The following is a 25,758-nucleotide window of genomic DNA, read 5'->3' as shown; positions in this document are numbered from 1 at the left end:
AAGTGATGGTTAAACCCGCTGAGTTAAGGTTGCCCACCCACTCTTCTCTAACTTTCACTTTCAGGAGTAATGGAGATTGTCTTATGACCCCTCTTCCACTTATCACAGTTTGTATTTGAGTTCTGCTCAAACATTTGTGCTCTTAATACTGCCAACATTAATTTTCCATGCAATATATGCTTCTTAATTGTATGTACAAAGTTTTACATTCTCATGAAATTCATTTAAGGTTTTTCTCAGCATTTCCTTGCTTGTTTTATAAAGTAGCTGAAGATGGAGTACTCTGCTCCTGTTTGCATGTTCCAATAATGTTTTCACAGAACAAGAGCAGGGAAGATATTGGGCAGTGGATCTTTCAGGAATGACTCTAGAAGGTGGAAGTGCACCACAAATCAGACATCAGGTGTGATCCAAAAGAGCTCCCTCATTGGGGTAGCCTGAGTACAGCATCCACTGCTCTCTTAAGGAAGTGTTAAATTAGTGAGTAACATTCAGTGGATTTCTGTCCAGCCATGAGAAAAGAAACAAGGCCTTTAAACCAGATAATCCTTCTGCCAGTTTTGTTTTCCTAACCTGAGATGTGGCATCCTTAGCCAGAACCAGAGGCAAGGAAATGGCCTGTTTTTTTTTCCCATATAGAGCGTGATTGGTTTCTGCACAGAATGTACAAGAAATACCTCTCTACAATTAATAAACATGCCTCATCAAGGATCAAAACACCCTTAGGCTCCACTAATTATATGGGTGAAATAAAGAGATAAGAACATAGATGGAAAAGGAACACTCTGAAGGTAATTCATGACAAGGAGTCAGCTGCAATCACCTGCAAAGGCTTTGTCCGAATGAATATCAAGTGGACTGGGAGATCACAAGGGACTTCACGATCTTGCATGACCTTGTCTTATTTCCATCTCTGCTTTTCATGAGCGGTTAGTGCTTTAGATTCAGAGGTCTTTAGAAAGGGGATGGATGCAATTTCTAGAAACCAGTTCTCTCATGTATAAGACAGATACCAGAAGATAAATACCTTCTCACGAGCACTGTAAGACATAAGAAGTAGCTGAGAAGAAATAAATCATCCTGTTTTCATGGTCACTGAAATGCTGATCACTGTTCTGCACTTGCTTCAGGACTATCAACAAGTTACAGGAAGGTTAAATTGATCTGAGACCCTTATTTCTTCCCAGGGACAAGCAGCAGTAGACAGCACATCTAAAAGCTGGTCCAAATATAAAACTGCACTTAAGAAGCCATACAAAAGCACGAGAGAAAGGTTTCAGTAATCCTATCTCTGCTGATCAATGTGACACACTAATTACTTCGCATTAATCCCTGTATTCATTCCTTCTTCATTTTCTGACTAGTAAGACAGTCATCTCTTCAGAGTCAAGATTCACTCAGTATCAACACGATTAAAAGTCTTGTTCTTGTTTAAAGCCTCAAGCAGTCATTTTTTTAAAAAAAAAAAATAAAAATAAAAATAGTTTAGACTTGAATCTCCCAGAGCACTAAAAACTAACCCATGGGTGGCATTACATGTCTCAGAGTGCCTATCTTTCTGCTAATAAAGTCAGACTCCTGCTTGGGAACATTATTAGTCTAGGACTTGAGGGAATGGCTTCAAGCTGTGCCAGGGGAGGTTCAGGCTGGATGTCGGGAAATACTACTTCTCTGAAAGAGTGGTCAGGCATTGGAATGGGCTGCCCAGGGAGGTGGTGGAATCATAAACCCTGGGGATATTCAAGGAAAGTTTGGATGTTGTGTTGAGGGACGTGGTTTAGTGAGAACTATTGGTGATGGGTGGATGGTTGGACTGAGTGATCCTGTGGGTCTTTTCAATTGTATGACTTCTAGAACTCTCCAAGTCTTTACAACGTTGAGCAGATTTATACCAGTTTATTTGTCCTACTCCAAGTCACAGACCAGACCCTTCCCAACCTTGTACCTGCACAGCATAATACTCTTGCAGCTGTTTCTCAGCCCAAGATGTCTCAGGGGAGGACTTGAAATCCCACTGAAAACCATAAAGTCCCCCACAACCAGGGATACAAGTGAAAAGAAGTGAAGAGCAAATGCACATTAATGATCATCAGCTAGTTTTTGTATGGTAGCAATGTAAATTCAGTCAGACAACAGGGCAGAAAAAGACTTGGGGTTTTTTTTGTTTGTTTGTTTGGTTTTGTTTGTTTGTTTGTTTTTAAGTGGTATAATGTAATCCTTAAGAAAATGTTTGAGAAGTAAAGCAGAGGGCAGATCTGCACCAGCTCCTCAGCAGAGCATGGAAGACTTTCCCGTTTTAACTTCTTGCTCAGTGATAAGTGCGTTTGGTTGGAATGTGGGAAGACAGGATTCAAATCAACCCTCCTTCCCCAGAGGCTGGACTTCTCCTTGAATCTCTTATCAAAGCGGCTCCATATCAGATACAGAAATACAACAACACAGCCTGCAATTCCTATCGCATTCATCTAAATATGCAGACATGCAGCAGGGCCTGTCTGTGGATCAGGTTAGACCAAGAAAGAATAATCTCTTTGACCCAGCTCGAAGCAGGCAAATTTCATTCACTCTTGCTTGTCCTCAAGTAGGATCATGAGAGAAGAGAGGGTCAAAACTGGAATTTGACCAAAACCTTGCATAAAGATACTGCTACTCAGTCCTTCCTACAAAAGAGGTTACAGTTCAACCAACTTAAGCCTTTAGAATGGCTCACCATGACAATGTTGGTATATAAAAACAGAAGAGCTTCAAGACAATGAACCAAGTATCCCCTGCCTTAGAAGAACCTCCAGCCTACGGGTACGAGTGGAAAATCAGGTTTCTCTGTCCCACAGGTAGGGGTGCTTTGAACCATACCTCAGCCCCAGGCACTGAGACTGTTATCCAAGGAGGAAGGTGAGGGGGAAGAAGGGAACGGCACATCTTCTGATGGCCACTTTGTGAAAGCAGCAGCCTTCTGGCACCTGGAGAGAGTTTGTGACAGTGAGCCCCAGCTGGGGAGATGTCACTGATATACAGCTGCCACAGTGCTGAGTTCTTCAGCTCATCAAACCTTCAGAGCTTGATTCAAGACTTACCAAGTCAATATAGAGTCACACTGATTCCAGGGAGCTAATTAAGTTTTGAGTACCCATAAGCTTTACTGTGATCTAATCCCCATTAGAGCTGTAATTGTACAAATTGATTTATCATTTAATACTGAAATTGGTAACACTCCAAGCAATAAACTCTTTTCAACAAGTTTTTTTTGTTGTTTTTTTTTTTTTTTTCCTTTTTTTCTCTCCTTCAAAAACAGTTGTTTCACAGAAATCCATCTTTTTGCAGGAACACGCAGTTCTACTGAAAAATTATCTAGGGAAAGTTATTTCGGTGGCATTTTGACTATCACAACGTTTGTCAGAACGAACACTTAACATTTTTTCTCCCGCTTAGAAGCCTCTATGAAGTTAAGATAAAAATGAAAATATCCTGATAGAAGTGTATGAGAATGACACTACTCTTCTTGGTCATACGTGTTGTCACTCACGCACACAAACTCACAGCACCTTCCCAGAAATAGAATGTGTGTCCCACAACAGCTCTACTCCCAAGAGCTGCTGTAACCCACTGTTATACCTGTTTCACATTCTCCTCCCCAGAGGAGCTGAGCCTGCTGAAGCTGCCAACAAGAAGCTTTTGCCAGAAGTCCCACCTCCTCAAGAGTTGTTCCATAAACAGTGAAACTGCTGAAACCTGTTTTCCTTAGATTTCATGCCTTGAAGGCAGATTCTCCTGTGTCTAACAAGGTGCTGGACCTTCTTCCTCAAGGCTTTCCGGGAGCTGCAGTGTTATTCTTGTCTCTCCCCACGTGGGTTCCTTCACATCTAACAAGGGTTGGACTTGAACTGCCTCTCCCTCCCCACTCACCCTTGGGAAACCCATCAGGATGCAAACTATCACCTCTCTGTCAAACCCAGCTGGAACAGACCAGCAGATTTAGAAGTCATGAGGACTGCGAATAGGCAGATGCGTGTATATACACACAAAAACGTACACCCATGTGCTCATAAGCCTGGTTTCCTAAGGAAAGCAGACTAAAAATAACTGTGTTTGGGTTATGAAAAAGCTATAGTTGCAATATGAGTCGCGTTTCCGCTCGCTGTCAACATGCATTAGAGAACTTTCTATTTACACATTTCCAATGCCTGCCTCAAAAGACGATCTGTTATTTCTCCTATGATCTTCTCCTAGCATCTTGGTATTTTTACCACTGTATATTCGTACTGCTTTCCTTGCCAGAAAACCCCCAAGAAGACTGCCAGTACAGGCATAGATATTCTATGTGAAACTTCTTTGCAATAAGTATTTTTATAAGACATCAATTTTAATAGTTCCTAGAACAGTACATTTTGTTTTCAACCTGCAGCGTAGCCTGCTTTATACACAACTCAAGCAGAAAGCTATAAAAGGTAATTTAGCTGTTAACTGCCAATCTGTATACGCCAGCAAAAATGCAGTGTCACTCAAAACCACTATATTTAGTCAGAACGTAGCACAAGGAGTTAACAGAGGTCTTTTTTCCCCCTTCACAGAAACTATTTCTGTAGTTTCAGTCTGGTGTATGCAAAGTAACACATGCTAAAGGTTTCTGCACAAGTATACCCCTTGTCTTTAAGAAAATATACTGTAGTATTTGAGATTTGCTGTACGCTCTTGCAAACTTCTAAGTGTAGTTTTCAAGGCACTTGTTTTTTTTTCTCCTCCTCTGACTGCTTCCAACTGACCACCATACCCTCCTCCTCTCCAGCAGAGTCTTATTTATGGTTCTTTGAAAGCATGAGCCTCACAAAATTGCCCCTTTTTTTTCTTTTTTTCATCTTTCCTTACAATAAATGTGTTTCATCTTCACAGAGTCTCCAGAAATCCATTATAAGCTACTTATTTTCAACAAATTCTCTAATACGGAGCCTCTGCTCCCAAGACAGATTTCTGGAAAAATAATAATCCTGTATAATACATCTAAATCCCCCCTGATCACTGGTATATTCCCAAATCATTTCCTTGATTCAGCCAAGTTTCCACCCAAGAGGCACAAAATTTGGAGGGGAAAGCGGAGCCGTCCAGGTGGCACAGACAGCATTTCATAACATTCCAGCAGCTCAGAGCTCCAGCCTCTCCTTACAGTCCCACCGTTGTCTCTGATGGAGAGTTCAGGGCAGGGACGCAGACAGAAGCAGAAGAAAGAACTGCAGTGTTTGCCAAGCATCAGCTCGCCTTACAGCAGACTGGAGTCCCAAATATTTAAGGTATCATGAGGAAAGGCTCGAATAAAGAGCACCAAGAAAGAGAATGGTGCAGTTAGCACCAGAGCGCACTGTTTTTGTTTATGTTTGCCAGAGCTTTCAACTGTTTATCAGGATGGCAACAGATGGCACAAGGCAAATGGGCGCACTTTTTCACAGTTTCCTACAAAACGAACAGATGTCTTCATTACATGCTACATGACCGCATTTAACAAAATGTGACAAGAAGCAGAGGTAGAGAGAAATGGCATATCCCTTTCCTAACCTGAATTGTCTCTTGGCACAGATTTCAAGTTGTGCCTGAGCATGGGACTGAATGCACAAAAGGAGAGATTTAACAGTTTTTCATCTGTACCTACTCCACCGTATCCTGTAAGCATGGGAAAAAAAAGAAGCAGAGGTGGTTTCATCAACAGAAAACACAGCATCTCCCAATGGACAAGATAAAGGCAGGAGATGTTTTCCATCATCTTCTTCTTGGGAGTATTTTCAGAGTACAACCATGCTCATCTGTGTGCTGGAGAGCTCTACCAAAAGAAACCACATAGTCCTGGCCACCTTTTGGCTCCGCTGAAGATGACATGCTAGCAAGTCCAACCACTGATAATGCTGTAGACAACCTCTGTGTTGTCCAGGTCCTACTGCAGTCTGAACAAGAAATCAGAAGATTCAGCAATCCCAAATGGCCCCAAATGCTCTGGGTTCTCTAGTGATGCAAGTCAGTAGAGGTCCATCAAAATATATCCTTTCTGCACACCAAGCCCATGCTGGGTTAAATAATGACTTTCCTTGCTCATCTCATCAGCTCAGCAACTCAAGGAAGTCCCTGTCTTTCTGCAGGAGGCAGAACAAGGCCTACTCCACACCGAGGGCTGTGTTTTGCCACCTTGCTCATAACCACTCTTGCTGTAACCTATCTGATTTCTAATTATTCCCTTTCTTTTCAAATCAGCTAAAGAAGAAAGGGAGAAAAACATTCCAGTTTGGTGGGTAATGGGCACTTGATGTCCACTCATTCAGGTAATTAGCTACTATTCTTAGCACAAAATGGATCAGACAAAGCTCAGAGCAAATTTACAGTTGATGGGAAAATTTTACATCATAGCAACAGACATTTTAATTCCAAGCCATATATTTCATTTTGTTTCTGCTGAAGGGAATGAAGCCAGCCGTTTGAGACAGCTCTCCCAGTTAGACCACAGACATAAATTGCTTACACTTCTGCACTCATGGGCTGTAAGAATAGAGATGGAGAGAGAAAGAGTTGTAGAAAAGCACAGCCTTGGACATATTTCTTCCAGCTGGAAGCTTTGAATTAATTCAATATGAAACCATACTCCAGCCTCCAAAGGAAAACTTCAGACTCTCCGTAATACATCTAGAACCCATCTCCAAGTCAGGCTGTCACAACTCAGCAGGAAAACAAAGCCACAGCAAATGAGCCAGAGCACACATTGCAGGCAGTCTTTTATTTGGTCCATAATATACGCTGTTTCAAAGGAAGACAGATATAATGAAGTCCCTGACCAGAACTACTCCACATAGGCCAACACAGGAATTTTCTTGTATCTTAATATTCTGGCTCTATTAGCACGGAGTTTTGTCAGCCACCAGCCATGTCAGGGAGACAGTGTCTTTTTCCAACTGTATCAATTTCCCCTATTCCTGACAAGTATGCCTCAGAACTGGCTCTCTCCCCCCCTCTACACTTTAAGGGCTGTAAAACCCCTGAGAAGGGCTTTATTTGTTCAAAGGTAAGAATATATAAAACATAGGAAGACTCCATCTTGGATGGTGTTCTCTGCCAGCCCAAGCTAGAGACACAGACTCTTCTCAGGGCGGTACCAGCTCACTTCAAAGGCATTGAACTATCTACAGGTCTACTCATATACACACTACCAGCCCAGGGCAGAGTGTGGTAGGCTTCATTAAGTCAAATTGCAAGACAAAGCAGAGAAGACTGGAGTTAAGTGCACCATAGAACTAGTGATCAGCTGCCAATTATCAGCACCTCTTGGCATCAGTGAGTGATCAGTCAGGCTCCTTAACTGGTCCTACACACTGACACGATGGCGTCCCTGAGCCTCACTGTGCTGTCCTTATTCCTTGATGGACAAAGTTGGTATCTGCCCATTGCAGAGCCCTACAAAGACAGAACCTATCAGCTTCTAGATGCCTATGACCTGCAGAACAACCATGTGCTTATTGTTCCTTCATTATAACATCTTACAGGCAAAGTCAGTTGCAATTCTTGAGGGACAATAGCCTCTCTTTTGTTCTCATAGAGAGCTTTATTCAGTGCAGTCCTTTTCCACACACAGGTGGTTGGCTCCTCCCTTTGGAGTTAGGAGCCCGGCACGCAGGACACAGACTTCACTGCTAGTAAAATTCTCTCATGTAAAATTCAATATATAAAAGCTATCTCAAGTAAATTGGCTTTCAAGTAACTTGTGTTCAGTCTAACAAAGCTCAGCTGGTTAGGAAGATGCCAACCTGGTTTCTATTGTAAAATACCATTTCCAGTGCTCAGTTCCACATTGACAGGAGGCCACAGGAGATTCCCAGTAAATTACAGTAGGCACAGAATCAAGACCTCTGATTACTGTAGCAACAGAAATATCAGTAACAATAGAAAATCTCTACAGGATGCCTACAGTCCTCTGAGGAAAGAAGAAATGTCAGAACACAGCCAAGAAGGAATTCCCCCAAGCAGTAAGATGGAAAAAGGTTCTCTGCATTTTAAGGGAGGAGCACTGTTGCCATTCTTTCTACCATTATACAACTTTAATGACCATCTTCTCTCATTGTCTTTGCAGATTGCAGAATTTTCTCCTCCCTTTCCCTGATCTCTACCTCCCATCTTTGCTTTGAAGATGTCATCTGCAGCTGCTCTCAGCAGTATTGCCCATCTGGAAAACAGTGCGTGCTAAAACCAGTTTCTTGCAGAGCCACTGTTCTCAATAAATTGCTGCTCACAAGCCTTATGTCCCTCACCAGTTCTCTCATCCTCTTCCCCGTGGACACAGGCAGCCCCTCCAGTGATAAGCGATCACATAGGGCCTCATTAGCAGCGCAAGGCACTCCACAGCAGGGGCTCTTAATCAGCTGCTATGCTGTCCTCAGTATTTATTTCCTGCAAGACTAAAACTAAATTCAGTGGCAACAGAACATTTTCTGCATGTGGCTGTAAAATCGAAGGTAACAGACTCACATACTTCACAAAAAAGGCTGAAAGCTGAACTGATCCTTTATAACTCTTGAAACTGTTCATAATGCACACACCATCGCACAGGACTTCGGAAGTCCAATTATTCCCGTAACACAAAAACTGAAATATAAAAGTAGCAATGGCCTCTGATCTCTAAATTCAGTCTAAAGTGGCCAAATTCTATGTTTAATCTGTAATTTGAGCGTCCTCTCCACCAGCCCAGAAGTCACAAGGCACCTCCTTATCTGAGTCAAAGTTCTTGCTGAAGTCTCTTTCCTGGTGTCAGCTTCTTAAAAAGAGAGAAGAAAGAATCAGAGATGGATACAGTAGAATTCACATGTTTTTCAAGTAAAAGCCTACTGATTCAAATATTCACTATGGAAGAGAGCATCAAGGTTACAGATTCTCTATAGCATGACTACAAATTCAGTTTCTCACTTGACTCAAAACTTATACCTCTGTATCAGTAGAAAGTGGCTTTGTTGTTGTTCAGTAATTCAGCTGTACGACTCCACACATATTCAAGGGTCCACTGAAGAGAATACGCATTAAAGGGCTTTTGCTTCACCTGCTTGTAACAGCACATACTCCAATACACAGGAGAATAAGGACTTCTGACATTGACACCTCTGACACTGACACTGGTAGAAAGATCAGAAGGCCAAACACATTGAATTCTTTAGAGATGTAACACACTCCGGAAATGGAGACCATCACAAGTATCTTCAAGCAACATTTCTCCTCCAGAAACCCCATCCTAAACTCTGATTTTGTCACCCTAAAAGAGACTATGTCAAATAAATTGTGATCAGCTATAGAGAACGAGAAGAGAGCATTCACTCCCATCCCTGGAGACGTTCAAGGCCAGGCTGGATGTGGCTCTGTACAGCCTGGTCTGGTGGTTGGCAACCCTGCAAATAGCAGGGGGTTGAAATTGGATGATCACTGTGGTCCTTTTCAACCCAGGCCATTCTATGAATTTGCAATGGTTTTGCTCAAAGATCATTGTATGAAATGATATAAAATGTATAAAAGAGAGACCAAATCAGACAGCAGGTCTTCCGTAGACTGAACATTTGTTACAAACCAGAAAAGGAATTCATAAGACTATATTTAACACCATCTGGGGATCCCTCCATACGATATTACCATCAATAATAACAGAAACCTTGCTGCAGATTGCTGTACTTGGTGACAGCTAAATATATCAGACCTAGTTAGATAACACCAAAAAGCAAAAATCAGCAAACACAGGGGATTGCTACCACAGAGAATGGGAAGACTGGGGGGGAGGGGATACAACCAAACTCTACATATTGAGGATAGAGATGAACCTGGTATGAAATCACCAGTCTCAACAATGTAATTGAAATTTAGGAAAGGTCATTTGTAAATAAGGAGCCTGGTTTGAACTGCGCAGCTGGTGCCTCTCAGTGACTCAAACCAGAACCAAAGCTCCAAATACTCCTGAGAGCTAGAAAGAATGCACTGGGGAATTTACCTCAGCTGGTACATATCAGCCTAGCTCCATTGACTTCAATTAGCATGATGTTAAATCTTCAGCATTGACTTCAATGGGATTACAGTGATTTACGTCAACTGAGGAGCTAACATTTCAGTTTTAGGCAGACTCTTCTGTAGCATCTTCATTAGCAGAAATTCCATGTAAAGACAAGAAAAGCAGATATACTCTATTCTTAAGGCTTCAGCTCCTTTCTGTAATGGGTGTCTCATAAATGCAAGAGATAGGACTTGCAACCAAATATAATTAGCTCCATTTCCCTACAGTTCACTCTGTGGTTACAATTACAGCTAAGAATTGCTGGAGCCACTCCTTTCACTTCCTGCCTCTCCCCCTTCTGTAACAGCTCTAAATGCAGGTTTTCATGGAGGAGCAAGGTTTTTCGCCCTTTCCTGCACTTACACAGCTGGCAATTACTGCTAGCAGTTGGACTTCCCACTTCCCAGCTCTCTCTTCCTGTCTGTTTTCCCTGACCCTGTAAAGAGGAGAATAACACTCATTTCACTGGATGTTACACGTGTGTCTCAGATTTCTTGGAGCATTCAGACCTGAGTTCAATAAGCTATGAAACACACAACAAGGTGCCGCCGTCCTCCCACAGGTTATATTACCAGATGTTGTTGGAAGAAAGAACACTGTGGTACCTCCTGGATTTTAGCTGAGCTGCCCCCAGTGCCTGATAAACACTGAAAATATTATCATCTAACACACCCAAATGTGGTCCTTTGAGAAATCCAAGGAAGGCATCCATACCTTCTACTTCTAGGCACCCAATCTGAGTGCTTTGCTTAGGCTGCTTGGTACTCAGTGGGGATGTTAGAAATTATTTAGGAGTTCACTTCTCTCCATGGAACATATAACCTGTCTGGGCTCCTAAATTACCTTTTTTTTTTTTTTTTTTTTCTTTTTTTTTAACATATGCCTAAAGAGGGTATGAATATTCCCAGACTACCTGTATATTGCATTTCCCTCCTGAACACTGTTATTATATGAATCATATTCTGTGAATCAGATGATGAAAGGAGGTTTGCCTGGTGCAGGGCTCTCTTAGAACATTAAGACCTTAAGGCTTATGCAGGTGTGGAGCATCAGGCTCCTGCTGCTCATTACCAAAGCTGTTTTTGGGGTGGAATTAAGAGATGGACTCAATGAACCTTACGGTCCCTCCCAACTCAGGATAGTCTGTGATTCTCTGTGATTATGTAAATGGCTGATGATGCATTTCCTGGTCAAATTGCAGTGGTTTCAGGCTGACCTGAAATGAAAGTGTTTGAAAGTCTCAGTGAAATGAGCCGTTTCAAATATCACTGTTTAATGCAGTTCATTCAGCCTGAAACAAAAGGTTTCTTTCCAAAGTCATTTTAATATTTATATTTTGCTAGATTACCACAAGACACCATTGCAAGTCACAATGCTTAAACCTTTAACTTAAGAAATTAGATGTTTTCACTTAAAAATAATTTTCTTCTAATTCCTTTCAATCTGAAAGCAAAATAGCCAAGTGACAATTCCAGTTTACCCAAGAATTCTTTTTCAGTAAATAAGCTGTTTAATTGCAACAACATCCATCCAGTCCTAGTGCGATTCTCAGTGAATACCACACACAACTGCACCAAAGCACTGTTCTTAAGCAGTGGACAAACACAGCGGATTTTCTGCTAGCACCCAGCTTTCTTCTTTGAAGAAGAAAGTTCTTCTACAACCCACATAGATGCTCTTCAGAAGAAAGACTGGTGTGATGCAGACACTCCTTGTTTTCTCTTCTATCTTTCTACCCTCAAGGGCCTAATACCCAGCCGTGCTTTCTTAGCTAATGACGAAAATCAGTCTGTCCATAGATACGAGGCTCTCTTTAAACAACACTGTCAAGTTAATGGAATGTCAAGGGCAGATTAAAACTGACTGGGGAAGGAAATCAAAGTGTACACACTGTTTTAAAGGTATTCAAAAGCAATTATCTACAGGGGGGAAAAAAAAAATCATATTTTCTTGGACTTCTTTCTTTGTGTGTTTTGTACAGCAGTTGGCATCTCAGTAGTGGGGTTAAGACTCTTGCTTCCCCACCTATGGTCGTCACCTCCTATGCAGTTGCTAAACCTAAGATAATGGGATTTTTTTTATGTCATGAATTACTCAGGAAATACTCTGATAAAAGTTACTTACAGATGATTGAATTTTCTATCACTAGCAAAACGTCACTGAAATCTCAAAGGTGTACTGCCTAATTTGGCTGTTTTGTCTCATTGTTACTATATATTCATGGATTTCCTCTGCAAGCCTCCAGTTTTTCAGACTTTTCCTTTGCCTGTCTTCCTCCTGCCACATCCCCAGACGTTTCCTCTGGTGCTGCACTGTGCCTCTTCTCAGTCAGAATTGGTTCTGCAAATCACAACCGCAATGCATTTCTAAGCCTCAAGCTAAAAGGGAACAATTTTTGCCATCTCCACAAAGTTCAACTTTAGCCATGCAAAAAGTGTTTAGTTTAAGCTGAAACGAAGTGGGAAGCTTTGCTCTTCTTTTGAAAGCCAGTCAGCTGCAAATGGCATCGAGTACTAATAGTCAGCAGATAGCTCGAAGGAGTACAGAAGTTTTGATAATGTTGACAGAGATCGGGGGGAAATGTGGCATCGATGATGGTCAGATGGTTCTCAGTGTATTAAAAGTCGTTGGAAAAAGACTGATTGGAGAGGACAAGGAAGTGCTGGATAACTACTCTGAAGTGAGATGCTAACCTACAGGAACAGCTTGAAAATTATGCAAATTGTGTAAAGTAACACTCTTGTAGTTATACAATCACAGAATGGGTTGGGTTTGAGGGGACCTCAAAGCCCACCCAGTTCCAACCACCTCCAGTGGGCAGGATGCCCCCAGAAGACCAGGCTGCCCAGGGCCCCATGCAGCCTGGCCTTGGGCACCCACTGCTGTCTGAGTCCCTCTTCCTTGTCTCATGGAATAACCATATTCTAATCTCATTTCCAGATTGAGAGCAAAATTCCACTCCCAGCTGGTCATGTGATTCCAGGAAGGTAGGATTCAAGAAAAAATAGCAAATATTCTGACACAGCAGGAAAGTACTGGAGAACTGGAAGCGCAGCCACACGCTGCTCTAAAAAAGACTCGCTGTAGTAGCAAAGAAGAGAACTGTTATCAATTCTGTATTTTCTACCATAAAATGAAGCTCCAGAATTTCTTGTCTCACCTTAAAAAGGCTGAGATTACCCTGTCTGGTTCTATCAAATCTTCTCTTTTTCTGGATCCCATCTCCCCTCTGCTAACTCCTTTTTTCATCTTTTCCCACCCAACAGACCATTTCACCTTTATGTGACAGATTCTTCACATTTGCATGTGCTTTTCCATAAACTATAACCACACGAGAAATAGAGACAGAGGCTGCTTTTAAAGCGACGCATTGAACGCTTATCAAGGAGCTGCAGAACTGCAATCCAGTAAGTTGGATAAACACAATAACAACACAGTTTTGCAAACACCTCAGACATCTCAGAGCTGTAAAACTCTTGATGGTAATCAACTCTAAATAAAAATAAATAAATCTTGTCCATTCAAGAATCTTTTCTCTGTATTTTATCCTTGCCTCTGTGTTCCCTATTCAACATTTTACTGGCCGTTTTTCTAATACCGCATTCACCTCAAGTGACATTAAGCTGATGTAATAGAACCATTTTAATCAGTAACAATCAATTTTATTACTATGAAAACCTTAGGGACAGAACATTAAATACGTACCATGTAATTAGTTTTGATAAAACAAGCCTTCATCTTAGCAAATCAAATATAATGAAAAGGAAATTTAACAGCTATAAAAATCTACGGCATAAAGAAGGTGTGAATACGCATGCTGTACATGCAGCAGTATATAATCTTGTTTCAGTCCATCGACACACATAATCCATGCAAAGGCAAAGAAGAGCTCTGAAAAAATGCTAGGAGATGTAGGAATGACCAAAATGTTCTTTCATGGAGAATAATCCACTTTATATGCTTATTTCATAAGCTACATCTTAGAACATAATTCAGAATGCAAAGAGTCTGCAAAATCGCTTAATGAATGCACTTATTGATGCAATGAAACTGAGATGAAAAGTGGTTCTGGGAAAAGCAGAGTAAATACCACTACCTAACTAGTGACTTAAATGGAGCTGCTGCCCCTGTGTTCATTTGGAGTATGGTTAATAACTGACAGCATCCTGAATCCCCTGTGCCACCAGGGCTGGAAGTGTTTACAAACAACCAGTGGTGCAGCATCCAAAGGGCACATAACAGCCTCCCTCCTAGGCATGGACCTGTATTTCTCCAGCAACCAGGTATTCCCAGTGAGGTCACTAGCAGTGTGCAGGCACTTTGTTCTGTTTCTAGTGAGGACCATGTACAGATCATGATATTCCTCAAGCCGGAACACTTAACAGCACTGAGGGGATCTGGTGATGAATTACCTTTTTTCATTAGCCAGTGGGTTGTTTTTGTTTGAAATTATTTGGAAAACGTAAATAATGTTTCCACACTTACTAATCATCCACTGGGGGCATATTTAAGTTGCAATTCATCAGCAGTGGAGTTTTGCCACACAGAGCGTAACAGCAAGCTACAAAAACACTCTGAGACATCACCTTCCCAGCCAGGAACCAGCAGCCTCCTGCTCCAGCTCTCCTTCCTGCCCTTGGTTCCATGGCCAGGGGACCTCCTGCTTCTGGAGCAGTTCTCACCTCATTTCTCAGATAGCCATTAAGATTGCTTTGTGCTGTTCCCCAAGGGGAACTGAAGAGCTGCCCCAAAATCCAGAACAATTGGCTTTTTTTTTTTTTCCCCCCTCTCTCTCTCAGCAGAAAATTGGATTTTCTGCTACTCTTCAATGAAAATAGATTATTTCAGAAACACTTCTAATTTTAAATGTTTTCCCAGAGCAAATTTTGATTCAGTGTTTTCAGGGAGGTTTCCAAACCAACTAAACTTCAAAAATAAACAAAAAACTCCTCATGATTTCCTAAGAAAAAATTCTCCACTCAATTATGCCCATGAAAAGTACAAGTATATATATTGCTTTCCACGGATAGTGTCACAAGAAAACAAAGAATTTTCTGATAGAATCATAAAGGTTGGAAAAGACCACTAAGATCATCCAGTCCAACCACAACCCATCCCACGATGCCCACGTCCCTCAGTGCCACATCTCCACAGTTCTTGAACACCTCCAGGGATGGTAACCTCCCCACTCCCTAGGCAGCTGTGCCATTGCATCCTCACTCTATCTGAGAAGCAATTTTTCTTAATATCCAACCTGAGCTTCCTCTAGCACAACTTAAGGCTGTTAGCTCTCATCCTATCACTGTTACTTGGGAGCAGAGGCTGACCTCCACCTCATACCATGTTTCTCAAGTCTCCGAACTGGGACATGCTGAAAAGGACATCACTGGAGGATGGAAGAGCTTTGATCTCCAGGTCACGGCAACAGGATGGGACATGCAACTCAGGCAGACCCATCTTTGCTGCGGAACTGGGACAACAAAATCCATAGCAGTGCTGGCTCTGGCCCAGCCACAAATCCTGAGACACCAGCAGCTGCTACCAGCAGCAGGACTGACAAGATCATCAGTTTCTCTGAGAACCTGCAGCATCTGGGTAGCATATTTCATTTCAGAAACACTGTGCATTGATGTGTCTGAAACAGACTTTTCTTAGGATTTCTGGTTCATGTGAAGTACGGAGGACGGCTGGCTTCAGTCTGAGAGAAAATGGAAAAAAGAAAAGATTTTTTCTGCCACCTGGAAACTCTGGGTTTCAGCTGTCTCTATTTGCAATAGTCTGTCTGGTGTAGGAAAAGAAGCAGGAGAAGAATCCCCCAGGATCAGCCTGACCCATCCACTCAATTTTCCTTATTATCCTTTCAGTTGAGGCTGCTCAGCCCACGTAGGCACATCAGCTCCAGCAAGTGGGATGTACAGGCACGTACTCAGCCTTATATTCCTCTGAACTGAGGTGACTCATGCACATGGATAAAATTTTCCCAAGTCATCAGAAGTCTCACAAGCCAAAGATAAGCATTTGAAAGAAACACTCAGCACTCCTACCTGAATCCTTAATTCAAGGTGACCTTGGAATTTTTATTAAAGCTTTGATCACATCTATGTCTATGAAATGACATGATTCGATTATCATGTGTTACATCCTCGCCTTTACTTATACCTCAGAGGGCCCAATTTGTGCCTCAGATGTATTTCTGAAGTGATTTCTATAGAAAGATAGTTCTAAGTGTTTAAATTGTGTTATTAATTCAACATGCTACTTTCGCTCCATTGTTGTGGGTTTTTTTTCCTGCTGTTAGAATACGTGAGAAGAAAACTGAAGTTAACGAGCCATTAGGAATGCATCACCTCTGTACATCAGTAAAGGGATCATTTTGTTTCCACTCTTGTCCATATAAAGATAGATGCTGCACAGATGGATGCTTCAGGATGAAAACCTGAGATCCACCATCAGTAGCACAATTCTTACTGATTTAAATAGGGTAGAATCAAACCTAGAGAGCCACAACAAGGCATCTCTGTTCAGTGCTTTGGTCTCTCCAGCTGTGTGTGCAGCACATGGAGTTTGTTGATAACTCAATATGAATAAAATGCTCATTGACATGTTTTATGTGTCTGCATATGCACTGCAGCTGGATGCACAAGTCACAGCTCCAAGATCTTAACCCTTTTGCCTGATCACAAATTACCAGCCAAGGCAGTCATTTTCATCACTTCTATTTTCCTCAGGCATGCAACGGATCAGTTTAGGAATGCAAGCTATATTTTACAACTTGCTAAAAAGTAGCCTGTTCGTGTCTGCCTCAATTCAGGACTGCACTTAAGCCTGACCATGGAAGGGGCTGCACAACACTTGAAATATCTTTTTGCACAGTGACTGGCCACCACAGCTCTCCAACTCAGGCTCTATAGCAAACCTCACAGCTCCCTCTCAGGTCCAAGAATGGAAAAGCTGCACAGTGAAGAGCAGCAACAAGCATACAGCAGATGTAGAGGGGAAGAACTAAGAACCAGAGCCTTACAATACCTCATGATAAAGCACTGACTTGCCTTATGCCTGCCAAAGAAGTTAAGAGAAAGCCTAAAAACATTTTAGGAAATATCTCAGACTTGAATGGTTAAAGGTGTTCTTTTTCCACAGGAGTAGCAGTAATAACACATTCTCAAAGGTGAGGGATGGTGCATGATCTCAAATTCACCACTACCCATGGCCAGATCCTCACTCTCACCCTTCCCTTCTGTACTTTCTGCATTACAAGTAAAATTGAAGATAAATAAATAAATAAAAAGCTATGCCATCATTTGTAGTGCAATCACTCTCATAGATAATAATTATTTTCTGCATGTTTCTTACAATTCCTGCTTTCTTGAGCAGTTATGGAAGGATTATACCTCTCTTCTCAGCACTTCACAAGTAAGCGAATAAGCCAGGCTGCAATCGCATATGCTAGGAAATCAGTCATCGAAACTTCAGTTGTTTCAGCTCATCTGGGAGGACATTTGCCTAATTCCAATATAGCTTCACTTGCCTGTATGCATTTCCACATCAAGATACAATAATTAGATCTATGTAATACAAACAGCTCGGGTTTTTACACCATTCTTCATCCCTTCCTCCTCAGTATTCCCACGTTAGTAACTACAAATAATCACTCAGCTACATGAAGAAAATAGGGAGGGGGAGGCTTTAAGAACAACATGCTGATTTCTGATGGGCTGATAGTACATCTTCCCTAAGAGGACTTTGTAGCTAAGTGTCTCAGTGTACCAGGGTGAACGGACAATCTACTCCTGAATCACCAGTACTTGATGTGACATGTCACTGCACCACAATGCATGTTTGACTCCAGAAAACACCACCCTCAAGGAGCAGTTTTCACAACAGATGTCACCTCCCTCTGGAAATAGGAGCCAAGGGAACAGTGTTTATGGCTTCATGCTGGGCAGGGTAGCGAGTCACATAACAAAAGGCTAATTGCTACACATCAACTTTGCTTTGTGGGCTTTGAGTGAGACTAAGGTACATCTGATAACTGGAATGTTGGATTTTTGAGTTACCGGTCTTGTTTTAATGAGGTATTCAAACAAATCAGAGTAACTCATTTTCCCTTAGAACAAGGGCACAATGCTGGACTGGAAGAAACCAACGTAAGTATGTCCAAAATCCAAAAGATCACGTGCATGTCTGTGTCTGTATGCATAGATGAGGGAATTGTTACTGGAAAACAGCACTTTTAAAATGAAATCTGGCCTGTGAAGTCCTGCGTCAGGAATCAACATGCAAGTGCTGATACAGATGTCACCTAAGGTGCCAGGAAGATCAAAGCGGTGCTTGCAAAGCTCCACTCCAATTCCTGGCAAAGGTGCTGATGGTGAAGAGGGATTAAAAATAAGTAGGGCATAAAAGCTTCAGCATGAAACTCCACTCCTTACAGGTAATGCAGCAACCCACACAGGAGATGACAGAAATGCTGAAACCAGCTAGACTGGCAGGCTGATAGGGAAATGGAATCCATCACACTTGAGCTTCAAACAGGGTCAGGTAGTAAAGTGATCTGCATGCCAGGGGCAGGAAAGGTAAAAGAGCAGAAAACCTGATACCAGAGACCTCATGCTGTTCTGTTGCCAGCAGAAGGGTCAGAAGCAGACAAGGAGGCACTGAAGGAGAGAAGGCATTTTCAGCAGGAAAATGCATTACTCAGGTTCTCTCAGTGCTCTGAGTGCTGTTGTTGAAACAGCTTTAGTATCTGCAGAGTAGAAAAACAGGTGTTTCCAGTGGTGGAAGTTATCTTATTTATTTTGCTTTTGTTAAGGCTCCTCTGCTTGTTATTCACATAAGTCTTGCTGGCCTGAATCACCAGTGCTTTTATCACAGATCTGATAACCACACACAAGCCATCTCAAAGAGATGATACACCATCCATGTTTCACCAGAAGATAGTTTACATCCCACCAAAAGATGAAGACTGAAGGCATTCCCGTTGGTTGAAGTATCCTGAATAGAGATTTTTGTCAGTGCTGCCTCAGAAGTCTGAGAATGAAAAGCAATTTTGCACAAAGAGATGTTTTTAAAACAAGAAAAAAAGAAGACAGCTGGAGGAGGCTGCACAGCCTTCAGGTCAGAGACAGAAGCAAAATCTACAAGCTAAAGAGATTCCAAGAACAAATGTCCTGAGATTTGCTTAATTGTGGGAATCACCTCATCACTCATTCTCTAATAAACGCTTGCCAGTACTCGTTGCTGCTTGAATGACAAGCTAGATTAAAAGGCCCAAGGTGAGAAAAAACTAGAGTATATAAAAAAATAACATATTACATAGTTCTTATTTTGTTGGAGGTCTCTAACACCAAGGGGATCCCCTGCAGCCCTTACACTTAATAAGAATCAGGCCCATTGTCTTTTAAACAAAGTGTCAGGAAATAAACGTATGTTGCACTTTTTACATTTCTTCCCTCATTGTTCATATAATAATGAGCAGACCCTGTCACAGGACCCAGAAGATTACATTTCCCATCTGTTACAGACAGCACGGAGCAATGGTTTTACATTACCATGTAGGGTTCAGAAGCTTTGTTCAGCAAAGTCTATTAGGAATGCACACCGATTCCAATTAGGCAACAGAGGAAAGCAAAAAGTATAGAAAAGAGATTGCATTAAGAAGTTTGACTCCGAATCTTAATTTCATGGAAAACTAGAATATTTTGTGCTGCTTCTTCTCCAGGTAAAACGTAGGCCTATTTGTACAGAAAAGCATCAAGACTGAGATTGAATGTATGGCTATGCAATGTCTGTTGCTCCGCTGCTCCGTCTAAGAAATGCAAATCAGACTTGCATATGATTTTGCACAGAAAAGTCAATGAAATTTATTGACTGGTTTAATTCAGCTAAACAGGAAGGTCAGGGACTGGAGAAGCACGAGTTTGGAGCACACCTGGTAAACAGGAAGGGCAGAGACCAGAGGGACAAGCCTAAATTGGGTATGCTGAATGCGAGCAAAATAGCAACAGGATGGGTCTGTCAGCAGTCAGTAGACTATGTTATCTGACACTATTCCCAAGAGGACAGGTGACCCAAAAAGCATGAACTCTACCACACAGACCACAGTATTCATCACCCTCTTTAGTCCACCATGGCATGGCTGACCCTTTGTCCTGATCTTGGAAAGAAACTGGTTGCCAGGAAATGGCTCTTATCTTTGGCTAAAGATAAAAACTCCCTTCCTTACACCTTTTTCCATGCATCTTCTTTTCCACTTTTAATGCATATTCTGTCTTCTTTTGTTCTTTTAAGCAAAGGAAATAAAATCCATTTCATTCCTGTAGCCAACACTGATACCGTAAGCTTGCATCCAGAGGGATGCATAACAACATCTTTTAAAGTCTAGTAATAGTAAAATCAGCAGTGGTTGAATAAGCACCAGCCTGAGAGAGGAACACATCATCATCTCCCTTCATCCTAGTTTGCCTGGATTCACACTCCAAACCATGGACACTGAGCCAAGCTTAAGTTACCAGTGGGTCATCTCATGCACTCATTGAGGGAATTTGCTTACATACCAGGTCATCAGCTCTCTGAAGCCATGCCCAGAACAGATTTGTGTTTGCACAAAACCAAATTGGATTGTTAAGAATATACAAGCTTGTCTACCAATTTCAGGCAGACCTACTAGTGAGGGTCCATGGCAGACAGCAACTGAAATGGAGTTAGCAGTCTCCTCATGATTACTTTTTCTCCCCTTCTACTTTTTGTACACACTAGTTTGAAAGAAATCAGCATCATTCTCCCAGAGCAAAACAAGTTCTAGTCCATTTCAGTTAACCTCCTTCCCCAGAAGGAGGCTGTCATCATTTTTCATGACATCATTTCATGAAATCAAGAAGACCAGCAGACAAGGTCTTCCTAAGCAATTCTTTGGAATCAAGAGAAAAGGGGGCTCACAGGTACTGTTAGAATGTTATATTTTGATATTCTTTATGTAGCAACTGTTTATTTTTCCCCAATTTCCTGTCCCTTTAAGGGAAACTTTAAGAGAGTTTAATAAGTTGGCTGCTTGTGCCAGAGCCCAGCAATGTGAAGATCTCACCCTTGATGCCTCTACCTGATGTAGCTGTTTAATATCGCTCAAGTGGCAGAGTTCACATGGACATCTTTGAGACTCGAGGTCCTTTTAGTGCTTTCAAATTAATCACACCACACTGGTACACTCCTAGTGAACCACATCTGAGATGGAAACCACAGGACTCCTACTGAATGGTGGTACTCCCAGCACTGTATCCACTAGTGGGCACAGCTTGAGTTTCTGAAAGGGCACACAGTATAAACATAGAAAAAAATCTCATGGCTTTTATAGCATCCTCCCTGAAGCTTCACGTGGCTGGCAACAGATAATGGTGCTTACACAAAGAAGCTGCAGAAGGAGGCAGCTACCAATCCAGACACGAGCACTGCAACAGAGCTGAGCTCAGAGCTCATACCAACCCACAGACAGCTCTTGTAAGAGAGGTTCATAGGTCCCACGAGAGTAAAACTTTAAACTGCTATTTGATCACGCACTCCATCTGCATGCAAACCTGTTCTGGGCTTCAAAGCAAACACTACACATGGCCTCACTACATAGGCAAGCTTTGTACACAGAAGCCAAGTTAAAAATTCACCAGGTTGGAAAGGAGGAGAGAAAGGGGGTCACCTAGCCAAGCTGAAACTGTAAGACCAAAACTTATTACGCATAATACGGCCACATATGTTCACTAACTGGACTGGTCCTCTGTCCTCCCAGCAAAGCAGAACAGATGTCTCTGAAATCAGATCACCTAAACACTCTCTATTTTTGGGCATCACCTTTTTTCCCTTGCTACCAGATCTGAAAGTCCAATTTGCCAGGGTAATAGCCTCTGCGTGCATCGAGGCTTTCAAAGTTGAAGCATCCGTTTCCTAGCAACTGGAGAGACTTGAAGGAGCCTTTTTTTCTTTTTTTTTTTTTTTCCCTTGATACCCACTGAGACATGTCAATTACTTATATCTCCCCAAATAAAGATACAGGACCAGATGGTCTCTCTCCACCTTCTCTAGTCATGGCTGCACAGTGCAGAAAGCAGAAATCCATGTAAAGGGTTAAAAATAATCACAATTACCTGACAGTGCAGGAGCAGGGCAGGCAGGCTGCTGCATCCTTCTGTCCACTGACACTGCTGTGGGAGATAAGAACAGATGCTTGGTCTTCTAAGAGAAGTGACAACACCAGGAGGGAAGGCAGGATCCATATGATGAGATCTGAGACTCTTCCACTCTCCAGTCTCAGGGGAGAAGCTCTAGGAAGACAAACACAAAACCTCAGTTCATGGTAGGCCTCCCTCAGGAGGCATAGCTTGACATTTAAATGGATAGCACACCAGTAAAGGCCAGTTGGGACTGCATGGACACAAAGACATCAGGAGCACCTGGAAACAGAGCCCTGCATGCACCCACCATCAAGGAAGAGCACAAAACAGCTGCTGCCCAAGGAGAGGGTACAACCATAGTTCAGTATTAATTCTAGCTCTGGTAGTACCCGGTCCCAAGCCTAAACATGGCAGATTGAGCCTGAATATCTCCAAAGCTGGTGACAAGATCCATTAGCAGTCCCAGGCCAGGCAAGTGGTTCAATATATCAAGGACCAAATGTAGAGGTTAGTCAGGAACAAGTGGATACAAGGCCACAGCCAGGACTAGAGACAAAGCTTTAGCACAGTACGTTGGCCATTCAGGAAACAGGGCCAAACAAAAGACAAGGTACCATACCCAATTCAAGGTGTTCTTTCAGGGAGCAAAGTACAAACAGCATTACCACAAGGCTTACTCAGAAGACAGGTTCAATTACAGCATAAGCAGTACAGAGGCTCCTGGTCTGACTTTAAATGGAGCCCCTGGGAGGAAGGTGTGGTGCACAGGTGAAGCTGATCAAAGCTATTAAGCCCTATTACTTCCCTCTGGTCCCTCATATTGAGTTTGGTAGTAGCAAAATAAGGGGGTGGGGGGAGGTCCTTTGCTGATGAAGGTATGGCAGCGACTGAGTGGCTCATGTATCCCTCTCTTCCTTTAAGTCAAAAATCATTATAAGCCCATAGACTAGCATACGGTATGTCTGACATGAAGGCAGTTAAACTTGTCAGCATAATTTTGAGAGCACTGCAGAATTCTTTAGTGTAAACAGCAGGGATCCCCAGTGTAAATAATGGGACAGTAGAACCTGAAGGAACTGTGCCAAGTCTGGTACGAGGCAGGATTCTGCATTCAATAACAGAAAACGGAGACATTTCCTCCTCCACCTCACCCTCAATTGTGCTTTTAGGCATCTCGAAAAGCAAGGATCAAGGAGGTCACATTTCTGGCTGGATTCCCAGCTCTAATTCAAGTGCAACACCGTCCGTTACACAGCTTTCTAACAGAGCAAAATACACTTGAGATAATCTGCACTGTAATTAGAAACCTTGCCTACAATTTTAATTGGGAAAAAAAAAAAAAAAAAAAAATCTCATCTCCAATAAATAGAAGTTATGAAATGCCACTATGCTGGAATGGTTATTATGCCGTATTTACGTGCTTCCACCCAAACTCTGGAAAAGTTTAACAGGCATGAAAATACCTGAGGCAAAAATAAATCTACAACGACCAATGCTTTTTTTTAATGTGTTCACAAGTACAGTAAAATGCAACCAAAACCAAAAACATCTTCCTGTAACAGTGACAGAGAAAAAAAAGTATTCACAGACATAGAAAGGATGATAAAGATTTCTGTCTGAAAGCAACAGGTTGATCATTACAAGCTTTTATTTTAAGTTTGGCTGGGACAGATAATTTGGTGACAGCAGTGGAAACAAAAGTCTCCTACATCTGCTAACTGAACATGGAGATGTGAGTGTATACACTGGTAATAATGCTCTTAATTCTTTTTTAATATAAACAATATTGTCAAGTGATCTGGTCACCTACACTCAGCTAGCAGGCAAGACACCAAGTAAGCATGATGGGATCCTAAAGCCAGCAAGCAACAGTGCTGCTAAATTCTGAACAACCTGCAAATGAATACGTCAAACCCCAAACCAAGAACCCTACAGAGAACAACAGGTTCAGCCTAATGCATCTTCCTGCTTTTAGCATATGGGTTATTCCAGCAAGGTCACCTCAAACCTCAAGGAGTGGTTAATGGAAGCAGCTGTCTCAGAGAGCTCTTCTCACATGTCCCAACCCTTCTTTTAGGGCTGGGAAGTGGCACGTGAGATGGTCAACCCACAGTAAAAAATAGTTCTGCAGTTTTGGAGTACTGATGCAAGTGAGAAGCATCCCAGATGCCTCTGCACCCCAGATGCCTTTGCACCCCGGATGCCTTTGCAGGGCCCACCCTTGGACTGAATGTGAACGGGGCTGAGGAATTTGGAGGAAAGTTCCTGAGCTGTTTTTGCACAGGGATTTGTTCTGCTCTTTCCCTTGCTCCAAGGGCTTCGCTGAGCCCTGCAGCTGCTCCTATGGGAAAGACTTTGTGGATCTACAGGAAGGCAGGATGAAAATTTGCCCATGCCTCAAGAATTGCCACGAACTGGAATAGCTTATATTTCGGATTTAGAAAGCAGAATAGGAGATCCAGGCAGCACACTCAGGTCTGCTGCGATCTGTACAAAATAAGGCATAAAACAGCTGTCCTTTTAGTCTCTGTGTCCAAAAGAAATTAAAAAGCAAAAGTCCCAGTCAGTGACTATGCTATTTAAAAATATTTTGTCCCTATTCAAAGTTACACTACTGCTAGTTCGCTATTGATAACACCAGCTGCCAATTAGTTATCACTTTTGGACGTGTAACTATTTGCAAAACTCAAAGAATATCAGCAGAGAGAGAGCTGGAATTGTTTGGAGGTTATTTTTATTATTTCCTCAAAGGAAGTTAGCCCACTAAGACTGTTCAGTTTGCATAAACCCTGTAATCTTTCCTAACAAATCTCATACAGAAGTATTCCCAGTGTCTGCTGAACACGGTGATAGCAAATACATGTAGACACAGCATGTAATTTAGAGAATATTGTTGTTTTATTTATAACATGGAAGTGAACAGGATGGTCTGTTTGCAGTTGCCATGGAATTTGCTGGTATTAGCTTACTTCCTACCAAAGAGAAAGCAAAGAGCTTTTCACTTTCTGCTATTTAACCTCTTCTAATATTAAAATCCAATATACTGCAATTGTACAACTTTGTCCTCTCTGGAAGGTCAAGGGCATTCTAGAGCTATCAGAGTTTAAAAGAAATTAGCTATTCTGAATACTGTGCATATGCTTTGTGAACAGGATATTTATTAAAACAGATTGAGTTCTTCTGCTTACAAACATTTCTTCTTTTTGTGCATGTTTTGTTGTTGTTCTTGTTGTTTTTCTTTCTAATACTTAGGAAAAGCCTTTGGATTGTGAAAGCAGTGAGAACTATGGAAAAGATGGGCAAAGCACCTCCCCATAATTTTTACTAACTTCTCCCTACCACATTGCTGCTCTCCACCCTTTGTGATCACACCAATGATGAACATCCATACTACACTGACACCCCTCTCCACCCCTGAAGTTCAAACAGCAAAGCAGTACAAAATCCCATCTCTCTTGCAGAATTACAGCCTTGAAGAGGCAGAAGGGTCTCCACGAAGCCTTGTGGTATTTCACTTTTACCTTTGCAGCTAATGGCAGCTGAAAAGTTCCC

The 25,758-nt window shown here is 42.0% G+C and overlaps 1 long non-coding RNA gene across 3 annotated transcripts in view; it reads right to left on the bottom strand.

Moving 5' to 3' along the window:
* LOC140253558 (uncharacterized) overlaps positions 1 to 22,915 on the bottom strand; it is a 57,856-nt gene extending 34,941 nt beyond the window's left edge. Inside the window, exons 1-3 of one of the 3 annotated variants that reach the window (XR_011903896.1) lie at positions 22,826 to 22,915; positions 22,180 to 22,356; positions 11,186 to 11,264 (exon numbers count right to left, since the gene is read on the bottom strand). This is a non-coding gene — a long non-coding RNA (uncharacterized lncRNA). Of the gene's footprint in view, positions 1 to 11,185; positions 11,265 to 12,282; positions 12,389 to 22,179; positions 22,357 to 22,825 lie in introns of those variants that run through there. The other 2 variants (XR_011903894.1, XR_011903895.1) reach the window with 2 other exon arrangements.
* Positions 22,916 to 25,758: the final 2,843 nt, after the last annotated feature.

This window comes from Excalfactoria chinensis, chromosome 5 (genome assembly GCF_039878825.1).
Source record: "Excalfactoria chinensis isolate bCotChi1 chromosome 5, bCotChi1.hap2, whole genome shotgun sequence".
Lineage (NCBI taxonomy): Eukaryota > Metazoa > Chordata > Aves > Galliformes > Phasianidae > Excalfactoria > Excalfactoria chinensis.
This window is presented reverse-complemented; position numbering and strand designations above follow the sequence as displayed.